The sequence below is a fragment of the Leucopleurus acutus genome (genome assembly GCF_964270905.1).
Source record: "Leucopleurus acutus genome assembly, chromosome: 4".
Classification (NCBI taxonomy): Eukaryota; Metazoa; Chordata; class Mammalia; order Artiodactyla; family Delphinidae; genus Leucopleurus; species Leucopleurus acutus.
Genome location: NC_139146.1, coordinates 23008712 through 23022259, shown reverse-complemented (window position 1 = coordinate 23022259; position 13548 = coordinate 23008712).

The following is a 13548-nucleotide window of genomic DNA, read 5'->3' as shown; positions in this document are numbered from 1 at the left end:
CAAGGATTCTTCAATATACGCAAATCAATCAATGTGATGCACCATATTAACAAATTGAAGGAGAAAAACCATATGATCATCTCAATAGATGCAGAGAAAGCTTTCAACAAAATTCACCACCATTTATGATAAAAACCCTGCAGAAAGTAGCATAGAGGGAACTTTCCTCAACATAATAAAGGCCATATATGACAAACCCACAGCCAACATCATCCTCAATGGTGAAAAACTGAAAGCATTTCCACTAAGATCAGGAACAAGACAAGGTTGCCCACTCTCACCACTCTTATTCAACATAGTTTTGGAAGTTTTAGCCACAGCAATCAGAGAAGAAAAGGAAATAAAAGGAATCCAAATTGGAAAAGAAGAAGTAAAGCTGTCACTCTTTGCAGATGACATGATACTATACATAGAGAACCCTAAAGATGCTACCAGAAAACTACTAGAGCTAATCAATGAATTTGGTAAAGTAACAGGATACAGAATTAACGCACAGAAATCTCTGGCATTCCTATACACTAATGATGAAAAATCTGAAAGTGAAATCAAGAAAACACTCCCATTTACCACTGCAACAGAAAGAATAATATATCTAGGAATAAACCTACCTAAGGAGATAAAAGACCTGTATGCAGAAAATTATAAGACACTGATGAAAGAAATTAAAGATGATACAAATAGATGGAGAGATATACCATGTTCTTGGATTGGAAGAATCAACATTGTGAAAATGACTCTACTACCCAAAGCAATCTACAGATTCAATGCAATCCCTATCAAACTACCACTGGCATTTTTCACAGAACTAGAACAAAAAATTTTGCAATTTGTATGGAAACACAAAAGACCCCAAATAGCCAAAGCAATCTTGAGAACGAAAAGTGGAGTTGCAAGTATCAGGCGCCCTGATTTCAGACTATACTACAAAGGTACAGTAATCAAGACAGTATGGTACTGGCACAAAAACAGAAATATAGATCAATGGAACAGAACAGAAAGCCCAGAGATACACCCAAGCACATATGGTCACCTTATCTTTGATAAAGGACGCAGGAATGTACAGTGGAGAAAGGACAGTCTCCTCAATAAGTGGTGCTGGGAAAACTGGACAGGTACATGTAAAAGTGTGAGATTAGATAACTCTCTAACACCATACACAAAAATAAGCTCAAAATGGATTAAATACCTAAACGTAAGGCCAGAAACTATTAAACTCTTAGAGGAAAACATAGGCAGAACACTCTAGGACATACATCACAGCAAGATCCTTTTTGACCCACCTCCCAGAGAAATGGAAATAAAAACAAAAATAAACAAATGGTACCTAATGAAACTTAAAAGCTTTTTCACAGCAAAGGAAACCATAAACAAGACCAAAAGACAACCCTCAGAATGGGAGAAAATATTTGCAAATGAAGCAACTGACAAAGGATTAATCTGGAAAAGTTAGAACCAGCTCATGCAGCTCAATAACTAAAACACAAACAACCCAATCCAAAAATGGACAGAAGACCTAAATAGACATTTCTCCAAAGAAGATATACAGACTGCCAAAAAATACATGAAAGAATGCTCAACATCATTAATCATTAGAGAAATGCAAATCTAAACTACAATGAGATATCATCTCACACCGGTCAGAATGGCCATCATCAAAAAATCTCAAAACATTGAATGCTGGAGAGGGTGTAGAGAAAAGGGAACATTCTTGCACTGCTGGTGGGAATGTGAATTGGTACAGCCACTATGGAGAACAGTATGGAGATGCCTTAAAAAACTACAAATAAAACTACCATATGACCCACCAATCCCACTACTGGGCATATAGCCTGAGAAAACCATAATTCAAAAAGAGTCATGTATGAAAATGTTCATTGCAGCTCTATTTACAATAGCCAGGAGATGGAAACAACCTAAGTGTCCATATTCGGATGAACGGATAAAGAAGATGTGGCACATATATACAATGGAATGTTACTCAGCCATAAAAAGAAACGAAATTTAGCTATTTGTAATGAGGTGGATGGACCTAGAGTCTGTCATACAGAGTGAAGTAAGTCAGAAAGAGAAAGACAACTGCTGTATGCTAACACATATATATGGAATTTAAGAAAAAAAAATGTCATGAAGAACCTAGGGGTAAGACAGGAATAAAGACACAGACCTACTAGAGAATGGACTTGAGGACATGGGGAGGGGGAAGGGTAAGCCGTTACAAAGTGAGAGATTGGCGTGGACATATATACACTAACAAATGTAAAATAGATAGCTAGTGGGAAGCAGTCGCACAGCATAAGGAGACAGCTCGGTGCTTTGTGACCACCTAGAGTGGTGGAATAGGGAGGGTGGGATGGAGGGAGATGCAAGAGGGAAGAGATATGGGAACATATGTATATGTATAACTGATTCACTTTGTTATAAAGCAGAAACTAACACACCATTGTAAAGCAATTATATTCCAATAAAGATGTAAAAAAAAAAGAAATACAAATAGATGAAGATTAAATGGATGGAGAGGATGTACAATATTTCATTTTAATTTATTTACTCTGAATAAGTTTTTAGCAGAGATCATTAATCCAGTAATTCAAATAGTAAAATTGAAGGGGTTATACATTAAAGTATTTATTAATCTTTAAGCACAAATAAAAAGCAATTGCTTCCTTGGAGTTGTGTAGAGGAGGAAATACTGAGATCTACAAAAGGAATCTAAGAGTTAGAAACGACAACATGCCTAGGAAGCTTTTCTGTAGTACCTACATCCTGAGCTGAAATGTTCTAAACATTACATACTTGATGGCAAACCAAACAAAGATCATCTGTTGATTTTTTTATGGTGATATTGGGGTCGTGGGTATTGCTTGAGATTCTGCTTCAATGTCTAGGAATAAAAGAAAAGATATCTTGCGGCTCACTGACCTAAAACTGAGTGTAAGAATTAAATATTCACAAAGGTCAAGGATACATCTAAAGGTATAGCATCACAGACATCAGGATTTGGCACTTTGTGGGTATTGACTGTATAGAGAAGAAAATTACTTTTACTAATCTATGTCATAGAAGAAAATATTTCTGCAATAAGATGTTGATATTAATTACAGCAAATTTCTACAAAAGAGCCATAGGTTTCAGAGAACTCAACCAGAATTTAATATGGTCTTTAGCTGGAAATATATAGGGACCAAGTAGTAAACCCATATTAGAAATCGATTTTGAAATATATGGGTTCACAGTCGTAAACTCTCACAGTAGCATATTTTTCATCTTCTATTGTTAACACTGCAACAGTAAGACTGTCAGCCTATAGGGAAAATTAATAGCTAGACCTATGCTACAGAGAAGAAAAATGCTTATAACTGGGCCAAAATATTCACATAAACTACCTTCGTCTATATTTAATATGTCATTTTTCAGCATAAGAAATCTTCATCTTTATATACAGCTTCTACTTTGGGGAGCAGAATGTTCATGATCTGTTTCACTTGGAATGCTTTCAAAATGCCTTTTTAAAAAATGAGAGTTTTCAACACATTTCCTATAACAAGGAAGAGAGTCTTCCCTCTAGTAATAAAGTATCTTCTCAAAGGGTCCACTAAAGTCCAACAGTCAAAGTAGACTTTAAAATCAGTAAACATTTAAAATAAGGAAAATTATCCCCTGCAGGGGGTAAAGAAGGTCTATTGGGACTTTCTTCTATTCTCAGTCCATTAGTGGAGGAAGCAGATTCTTTAATCAAATGAGATAAATATTGTCTTAGAGCTCAAGGAGCAAGGCCTTGGGGGAAATAGACAGGTAATTGGAACTTCAGAGTATGAGCTGAAGGTTGGAAGATGGGGATGCAGGACAATAGCATAAGCCTTAGGTGACTGAGATCATCACCAAAGCAAGATCTGGAGAACAGATGTCTGCAATAGCTGCTGAATTGAGTCCTTTAAATCCAAAGAGGTTTTTTTTTTTTTTTTTTTGGCTGGTCATAGAGAATTGTGATCAGAAGTCAGAAAAGCATGTTCCTGATAGCCTGGAAGAAAGAAAACATCCATGGTGTGAACTGCGGACAGACTCTAGGAACTGAGAGTGAACCCCAGCTGACAGCCAGCAAGGAAATGGAGACTCAGTCCCACAACCAAGAGGAACTGATTTCTGCCAACAGCAAGAATGAGCTTGGAAATAAATATGTCTCCAGAGCCTACAGATAAGAACTCAGCCAGGTCAGCACCTTGATTTTAGCTGTCTGAGAACCTATGAAGATAACCCAACCACTTCATTTTCTGATTTTTTACTTAGAAAACTGTGAGCTAACAAATTAAATGGGTATTACACTAAGCTGCTACATTTGTGGTAATTTATTACACAGCAATAGAAACTGGTAGAATTAGGAAAGTGATGATGATGATATTAAGAAACAACTATAAAGAATAGAAAACCCACTCAGGCTGGTATTGTACCTCAAGAGTAAAGGCAATGTCTTATTAGGTCTTAAATCCTCTGCAAACATGATATTTCAATCTGGCAATTTGGGAGCAGGTTCCATAAACAACATAGAACACAGAAGCAAAATGTAACTGAGTTCCTGAAGTTGGACTTTTTCCATGGTGTTATACAAGACACTTAGTGAGACAGAAGGGAAGAGGGTAGGGCATTAAAAGACTGACACAGCCATTGAGGATATGACAAAAAAAAAAAAACTGGTTAGAGCCAATTAGGCCCAAGATGGCAGAAGATTCAACTTAAGCTTCATTATATGCTCATTGTAATACATTAGCTAAATGACACACCTACAGGCACCATGATAGTTCCAAGGCTGACCATAAAAGGCCAAAAGGTGGAAAGTGGCCCAATTCCTGGAAATCTCCGCCCCTTCACCAAAATAGTTGGAATAATCCTCCCACTCGTTAGCGTATGAAGTTACCCAGCCCATAAAAACTAACCACCCCATATTTCGGGGCCGTTCTCACCTTCTTAGAAAGATTTTATTCTACCTATGGAGTGTGTTGTCTCTCTAAATAAACCTGCTTTCACAGTACTATGGCTCACTCTTGAATTCTTTCCTGCATGAAGCCAAGGACCCTCAGTTGGCAGCTGTTCCAGGGACTCACCAGAGACCTGGGACATGACCATCTTCTCGTGCCCCATTTTCCTGCAACATTAGAAAAAAAAATCTAAAAACAGTGGCTTGGTTGTTGTTTTTCCCTACAACTGAAGAGAAATATTCTATAGAACTGTTCTCACTCTTTGCTACACATTAGAATCACCTGGGGGGCTTTGACTACTTAACGTGTTGAGGTATTTCCCCAAAAATGATATAAGAAAGCATAGGTGATTATCAAATGAAAGAGAGTTAACACTTAACCGATTCTTGGATGATGGATAAAGAATAGCCCTCACTTGCCTCCAACTCTGAGGAAATCTGTGATAGATATCATCTTCTGCAAGAAGCATGGCAACACAATGGTTAGATAGAAACACTTTTCAAGAGAGATTTGTACCAATAAAATTTGTTAGAAGTGTCCACATTTCCGAATTTACCCAACTCATCCAACAGATACTTACAGACACCTTCTAGGAACAATGTACAGTGTTAATTGTTGAGGGTATTAATATATTGAAACAGACAATCCCTCAAAGAGATTGTAGCCTGTAGGAGAAAATTTTAAAAATTTATTCTGACCCAGCAGGAATAAAGCTCTGAGTATTTTTATTTATTTAAGTCACTTTCACATATTGCAAAATCATCATTGTGCTTGCTCCTGAATAGAATTCCATGATAATCTATTTTGGTTTTTCATTAGTGTTTACTTTTTGCTATTAATAATTTAAAGAAGTTCTTTGTGACATTGCAGTTTCGTCCTTAAGCATGTGTCACAAATACAGAGCATTACAGTGAGAAACAGCTATAAAGTTTTGTTTCCACGCAGTTCACATTTTAGGTGTCTGAGATTATAATCTTTGGCCATCCCAATTATCAACTCTGAATCTTAGGGAATTGTTTGCCTTAAATACATGTTATTTGATGTAGTCCATCTTTCTTTACAGCTCCAAGGCCTAATGTACCTTAAAGAGAACTAACGTACTTTATTTTAAGACTAATGAAGGAACAATAGGGAGTTTGACTTTCTAAAACAACCCAGTAAGTGATATAACAAGATTATTAGGTTTGACATAAATATACTACCATGTGTAAAATAGAGAGCTAGTGGGAACCTGCTGTATAGCACAGAGAGCTCAGCTCAGTGCTCTGTGATGACCTAGATGGGTGGCATGTCGGGGGAGGGAGGGTTGGAGGGAGGTTTAAGAGGGAGGGCATATATGTATACATACAGCTGATTCACTTCGTTGTACAGCAGAAACTAACACAACATTATAAAGCAATTATACTCCAATCAAAAAAAAAATTAGTACCAAGTACCCTAACTTCCCTCTAACTGTGCAACATGCACTTGACTGCACTGTAGTCCTGCCCCTTCTCTTCTCTGTCCCCTGGTTGCCCATGCAGATCACAAGGCAGAAACTCTGAAATTGTTAATAAATTCTCCCAGCATTGCTAATTTACAATGAACAGGATGAGCCATGGTGAGCAAAATGGGGGATCTATTTTTAGCATTTATTATACCAAATAAGTAATTTTTACCCCACAGAAGGGACCAGTGAAAAGGGACAAAGTTAAATTTGCCCCTATGTGCTGGAAAAAAACAGATAATTCAGCCAGGAGAGAGTGCAGCTTGTGGCATGAAAATACAGGTGGGGAGGATGCACAAGTGAAAAAAGAAATTAAAAGAACAAGCAAAAACAAGAGAAACATTTATAAAGGGGAGAAGTTAAAAGATCAGGTGTTCTTCAGTTTGCAGAGCCCCCGAGGGTGAAAGACTTACTCAGAGGGTAATATAAATACTGGGTATGTAAAAATTTAATTCGAAAATAAATGGTTAAAGAAAGACTAAGGATTTCCTTTGATTTTCAATAACGACTGAAGTAAGAAACAGGCATCCCAATTTGTAAGACATAAATGACAGAGTCAGAAAAAAAAATGAGTAAATACAGATCACACCAGATTAGAGATGAATCCATTAGTCAATCTAATTAAGAATTAAAACAAGTTCTTTTTTAATATAAACTAGAAGCTGATATCAGAATACCACTAAACTTCTTTTTACTTATTAAATATATTTGTACCAAAATTTGCTATAAAATGAATATCTTTAATATTTCAGAATATGTATTCGTTATTTTCAGCATGCTCTTCTAAAAATCCCATCTTATTAAAGTTTCACATTTAAAAACTCTCCATGTTATTTTATTTATTTTAAAGAATATGTTTATATTTATCTCCCCTCCAAAAAAAGAATGTTGATTACAGAATTATACATAAATTGAAAGGAGAAAATATACAAAATAAAGTTAGATATAGGTAATTATTTCACTTTCAGTAGTGGTGCTCAGTGAAAATAAATGAACAGCATTTATCCTCAAAGACTATGACCTTACCAGGGCTTAGTTTTCATTGAATGTCATTGCATTTTATATCTGAACACCAAACACTGCAATGACTAGGAGAGAAATTGTGTTTAACTGCTTGAAAATTAGCATTTTATTACATTCACTTGATAATAGCATGGGCTTCCTCTACTACAGGACAAAGGCTTGTGTCTGATTCATCACTTTATTCCTCAAGCTTGTCATATATTTAGTGAATAAGTAAATGGGCATAATAAAACTCTTCAAGGGAAATGGAACAATTGATGCCATGAAGACAACAAGCATATGAAATGCATGGAGTCACAAATTTCAAAGTCAGATTTTGCTGGTTTCAAATCATATTATCAAATCATTATTATGAAAGTTTCTGTGAACTGCAAAAAAAAAAAATCCAGATTTTTAAAATTTAAAAATTGAGGCAAATTCCATTTAATTTGATGAAATTCAATATTTAAAAAATAGAAATTAACTAACCTTACCAAAAAGTACCTAGACTTTGTAAAACAAAGGATGTTGCCCACCATCCTGTTCTACAAAGATCAAGTCATTAGCCATTGCAGTCACTGGCCTACAGTACACCCTAAAAGGAATTCAGGATAAAAAACAGGATGAAGCATTTTGTGTTTTGGATATATGGGCCCTTAGATAGTTAAAATGCATATCTAAGGAAGAATTTCAATGACTCCAGATTCTTGCATCTTCCCATACACAGATAAGCACTAAAATCATTAACTTGTGAGATATGTATTTCCCAGCCAATAAAGTTCATATATATCTATATAGATATATACGAAGTTTTCATATATATAATTTCATATACCTAGAGATAGATCTATCTATCTATGTATCTATCTGTCTACCTCTCCTACCACTTTGGAACAGTTCCTCAGAGTTATCTGAGAGGCTGTCTCCCAGGCTACAGTCCTCAGTAAGGTCCTGAAGTAAAACTGAAACTCACAGCTCTCACGTTGTGCATGTTTTATTTCAGTCGACAACTTTAATTCATAGAGTAAAAGAACAGATTTCCATGATGGAGAAAGGTATACAGTTGTCTCTCAGTAACCTCAGGGGATCGGTTCCAGGACCCCCTGCCCCCACCCCCTAGATAGCAAATCTGTAGATGCTCAAGTCCTGAAACCTAGCAGGATCCTGTGGGGCCCTCCTGGGTACAAAAGCCTTTCAGTGTTCCCAGTTTTTTTTTTTTTAATTAATTTTACTGAAGTATAGATGATTTACAGTGTTGTGTTAACTTCTACTGTACAGCAAAGTGAGTCAGTTTTATATATATATATATATGCTATACAGTAGGACCTTGCTGTTTATTCATTCTACATATAATAGTTTGCATATGCCAATCCCTAACTCCCAATCCATCCCTCCCCCACCATCTCCTCTCCCTCGGCAATCACAGGTCTGTTCTCTATGCCTGTGAGTCTATTTCATAGATAAGTTCATTTGTGTCACATTTTAGATTACACATATAAGTGACATGATATGGTATCTGTCTTTCTCTTTCTGACTTACTTCACTTAGTATGATAATCTCTAAGTCCATCTATGTTGCTGCAAAAGGCATTACTTCATTCTTTTTATGGCTGAGTAGTATTCCATTGTATATATGTACTGCATCTTCTTCATCCATTCCTCTGTCGATGGACATTAAAGTTATTTCCATGTCTTGGCTATTGTAAATAGTGCTGCTATGAACATAGGGGTGCTTGTATCTTTTTGATTATAGTGTTGTCTAGATATATGCCCAGGAGTGGGGTTGCAGGATCGTGTGGCAACTCTGGTTTTTTTGAGGAATCTCCATACTGTTTTCCATAGTGGCTGCACCAATTTGCATTCCCACCAACAGTGTAGGAGGGTTCCCTTTGCACCACATTTGTTATTTGTAAACTTTTTAATGGTGGCCATTCTGACCATTGTGAAGTGGTACCTCATTGTAGTTTTGGTTTGCATTTCTCTAATAATTTGTTATGTTAAATACCTTTTCATATGCCTGTTGGCCATCTGTATGTCTTCTTTGAAGAAGTGTCTATTTAGGTCTTCTGCCCATTTCTTGATTGGGTTGTTTTGTTTTCTGTTGTTGTTATTGAGTTGTATGAGTGTTTGTATGTTTTGGAAATTAAATCCTTGTTGATGGCTTCATTTGCAAATATTTTCTCCCAGTCTATAGGTTTTTCATTTTGTTTATGGTTTCCTTTGTTGTACAAAAGTTTGTAAGTTTGATTAGGTCCCATTTGTTTATTTTTGCTTTTATTTCTATTGCCTTGGGAAACTGACCTAGAAAACATTGGTACGATTTATGTCAGAGAATGTTTTGCCTATGTTCTCTTCTAGGAGTCCTACATTTTTAAGTCTTTAAGCCATTTTTCATTTATTTTTGTGTATGGTGTGAGGGAGTATTCTAACTTCACTGATTTACACGCTGCCCAACTTTCCCAACACCACTTGCTGAAGAGACTGTCTTTTCCCCATTGTATATTCTTGCCTCCTTTGTCAAAGATTAATTGACCATAGGTGCGTGGGTTTATTTCTGGGCTCTCTATTCTGTTCCATTGATCTGTATGTCTGTTTTTGTACAAATACCATGCTGTTTTGATTACTGTAGCTTTGTAGTATTGTCTGAAGTCTGGGAAGGTTATGCCTCCTGCTTTATTCTTTTTCTTCAGGATTCCTTTGGAAATTCTGGGTCTTTTATGGCTCCATATAAATTTTAGGATTATTTGTTCTAGTTCTGTGAAAAATGTCATGGGTAATTTGATAGGGGTTGCATTAAATCTGTAGATTGCTTTGGGTAGTATGGCCATTTTAACACTATTAACTCTTCCAATCCAAGAACATGTGTGTTCCCTGTTTCTTATTTGCATGAGAAAAGCTTCAGCCTCCTAGGCCTTCCCTGAGTACCAAAGGGCATATTCAAAAAGCTGCTAATCAGGGAAGTTAGGGAATGCAGAAAAAAAGGAAGAGCAATCAAGAAACAACAGTACAGAGATAAGGCATAGTCCTGGTTCCTCCTCAAGGAATATACATGTATCTTTGGGTTCTTCTACAGCAACTAATGCCCCCACCCAGGTGGAGGATGGTAACTTCATGCTGAGACCCCAGACTGGTTAGAACCAGAAGGCTAATGATTCAGATTCCTAGAACACTGCCTTTTACCTCACCACCAACCAAAATGGAAGAAAATCACACACTCTGCAGTCCCCACCCCAAATTTTGCCTATAAAACTTCTTCCCCAAAAACCATTGGGGTGTTCAGGGTTTTTTTGAGCAGAAGCCACCTGTTCTCCTTTCTCAGCCCTGCAGTAAACCTTTCTCTGCTCCAGACTCCGATGTTTCAGTTTGTTTGGTCTCACTGTGCATTGGGCACACGAACTTGTGTTCAGCAACAGTCCTTTATATAAAATGGCATAGTATTTGCATATAACCTGTGTAAATCCTCTCATATACTTTAAATCATCTCTAGATTACTTATAACACCTAACACAATATAATGCTGTGTAAATAGCAGTAAGTACAATGTAATGCTACGTATATAGTTGTAAGTGCAATGTAAATACCATGTAAATAGTTGCTAGCATGTGGAAAATTCAAATTTTGGTTTTTGAAATTTTCTGGAATTTATTTTTTAATATTTTCTATCCACAGCCAGTTAAATCCACTGTGGATATGGAGGGCCAACTGAAGTTTAAAAAATTAAATTATTAAATATTAATATTAAAATATTAATATTAAAAATATTAATAGAGCCTTTTTCTTCTGGCCAAGATGGAACTAGATTTACCCTTGCTGGGGGGGAAGAAATTTTCCTCTACCCTTCTAGGTTGTTCTGGATGATCTAGAATTAAAATTGACAGGAGACAGAGTAAAAGGAGAAAAATCACACAAAATTTAATAACATCTATACATGGGAGAGACCCAGGAATACTGGGTAGCTCACCAAAATGGCCAAAGCCCTCACCTTAAATACCAACCTCAGCTAAAGACAGAAGAGGATGTTGAGGGTGGGGAGAGTCAATTATGGGAAGTAACCAGGAAAAGCACAGTAAACAAGGGTAAGATTGTGATACAGGTTTAAGTCATGCCTTCTCCAGTGATTAGAGTTTCTAGAGATTTGTTCATCCTCTCCTTTGAGGTATGGCAGCGGAAACACCCTTACAAAGGGAGACTTCTCTTACAAATATAAATGTTTCACAACTCCTACTTGTTTTTCAGAGTTTTTCCCAAGTCTGCTGTATCTTAGAATAATAACTATGCCAGAGAGACATATTTTAGGGTGGCAAATTCTGATCCCCTACACCCTTCTACCTAAAACAAATAAAAAACAAGCAAAAATACCTGAAAAAACAACTTTCAAGGAAATGGACTCAGGCAATAAGAACAATGATCCCTGAGAGAAAGAAAACAACAGAGGCGAGCACCAAGATTGCCTAAATTTACTGCCTGAAGAAAATTTCCACTTTAAGTACAAGGAGGGGGAAACCAAAAATGGAAAAGACAGAAGTTTAGGGGAGTCAAAGCAGCTACAGTTCATAAGACAGAGCGTCAGAGAGCAGAGAACAGCACAGAGAGGGAATACCAGAGGTCTGCAGAGGGCCGTTCTCCAGTCTTGGCTGAGTATTGCTCAGCACATACACGTAAAGAAATCACCTTATACTGGGAAAAGAACCACTGGAAAGGATAAGAGGGAACAAAGAACATTACTTGGAGATTGCACAAAGCTAAAAATATTTCCTATTCTCACCAGCCAGAGTAGAACTTAACTGATGGACTTAGGGAAGAGTACTTAGAAGGGTTTTATCTCAGTAGGGGGAAAATTAGACTAAATATTGTTCTGGGCTGCCTAACAAAGCTTAGAGTAAGACCTTAAAGGATAAAAGTTTTTATTCCAGAAATACAAGCTTTGTTTAAAACTTTAAAAGCAATCAAATGTAATTTATTAAGTTAACACACTAAACAAGGAAAACAATATGATCTTGTCAATAGATGCAGAAAAAGCGTTTGACAAAATCCAATATCTACTTCTTATAAGAACTCTAAACAAACTAAGAAAAGAAATTCCCCAACTTGATAAACAATATAATTTTAAAAAAAAGTACAGCTAATATACTTAATGGTGAAAGACTGAATGCTTTCCCCCTAAGATTTGGAACAAGGCAACACCTCCAGTATCACCACTTTGATTCAGCTGTTCTAGGGCCCTAATTAGTGCACTAAATCAAGAAAATGAAATAAAAGTCAGATAGATTAGAAAGCAAAATAAAACTTTTACTCTCTGATAACATGATTGTCTATATAAAACAGCTACGGAATCTACAAAATGCTACAAGAACTAATAAGTTAATTTAGAAAGTTATGGAATACAAGATCAATATAAAAATCTATTGTATATCTATATAATAGCAATAAATAATCAGAAATTTAAATTTTCATTTACAAAGATTCAAAACTGATAAAAGACTGAGATAATTCTGACAAAAGCTATGTAAAATATGTGCACTGAAAACTACAAAGCTTTGCTGACAGAAATTAAAGAAGCCAGGAATAAACTGAAAAATATACTGTGTCCAAATTGATCAAAAGACTCAATTTTGTTAAGCTGTTACTCTCCTCAAAACTGAACTATAGATTCAAAGCAGTCCCAATCATAATCTCTGCAGGCTTTTCTTTGTAGAAATGACAAGCTGATTCTGAAATTCATATGGAAATGCAAAGGACCAAGAACAGCCAAAACAACTTTGAAAAAGAACAAAAAATTTGGAAGATTCACACTACCTTACTTCAAGACTCATTTTAAAGCTACAGTAATGAATATGATAGTGCTAAGATAAACAGACTAATTGAACAGAAATGAGATTCCAGAAATATATTCAAACATATATTAACAATTGATTTTTGGCAGAGGCCACTCAATGGAGAAAGAATAGTGTTTTCAACAAAAAGTACTGGAAAAAAAACCCATTACCATATGCAAAAACATAAAATGAAATTTAACCCATACTACACACCATGTACAAAAATGAACTCAAAGTGGACCAGGGACCTATATGTACAGCCTAAAACTATAAAC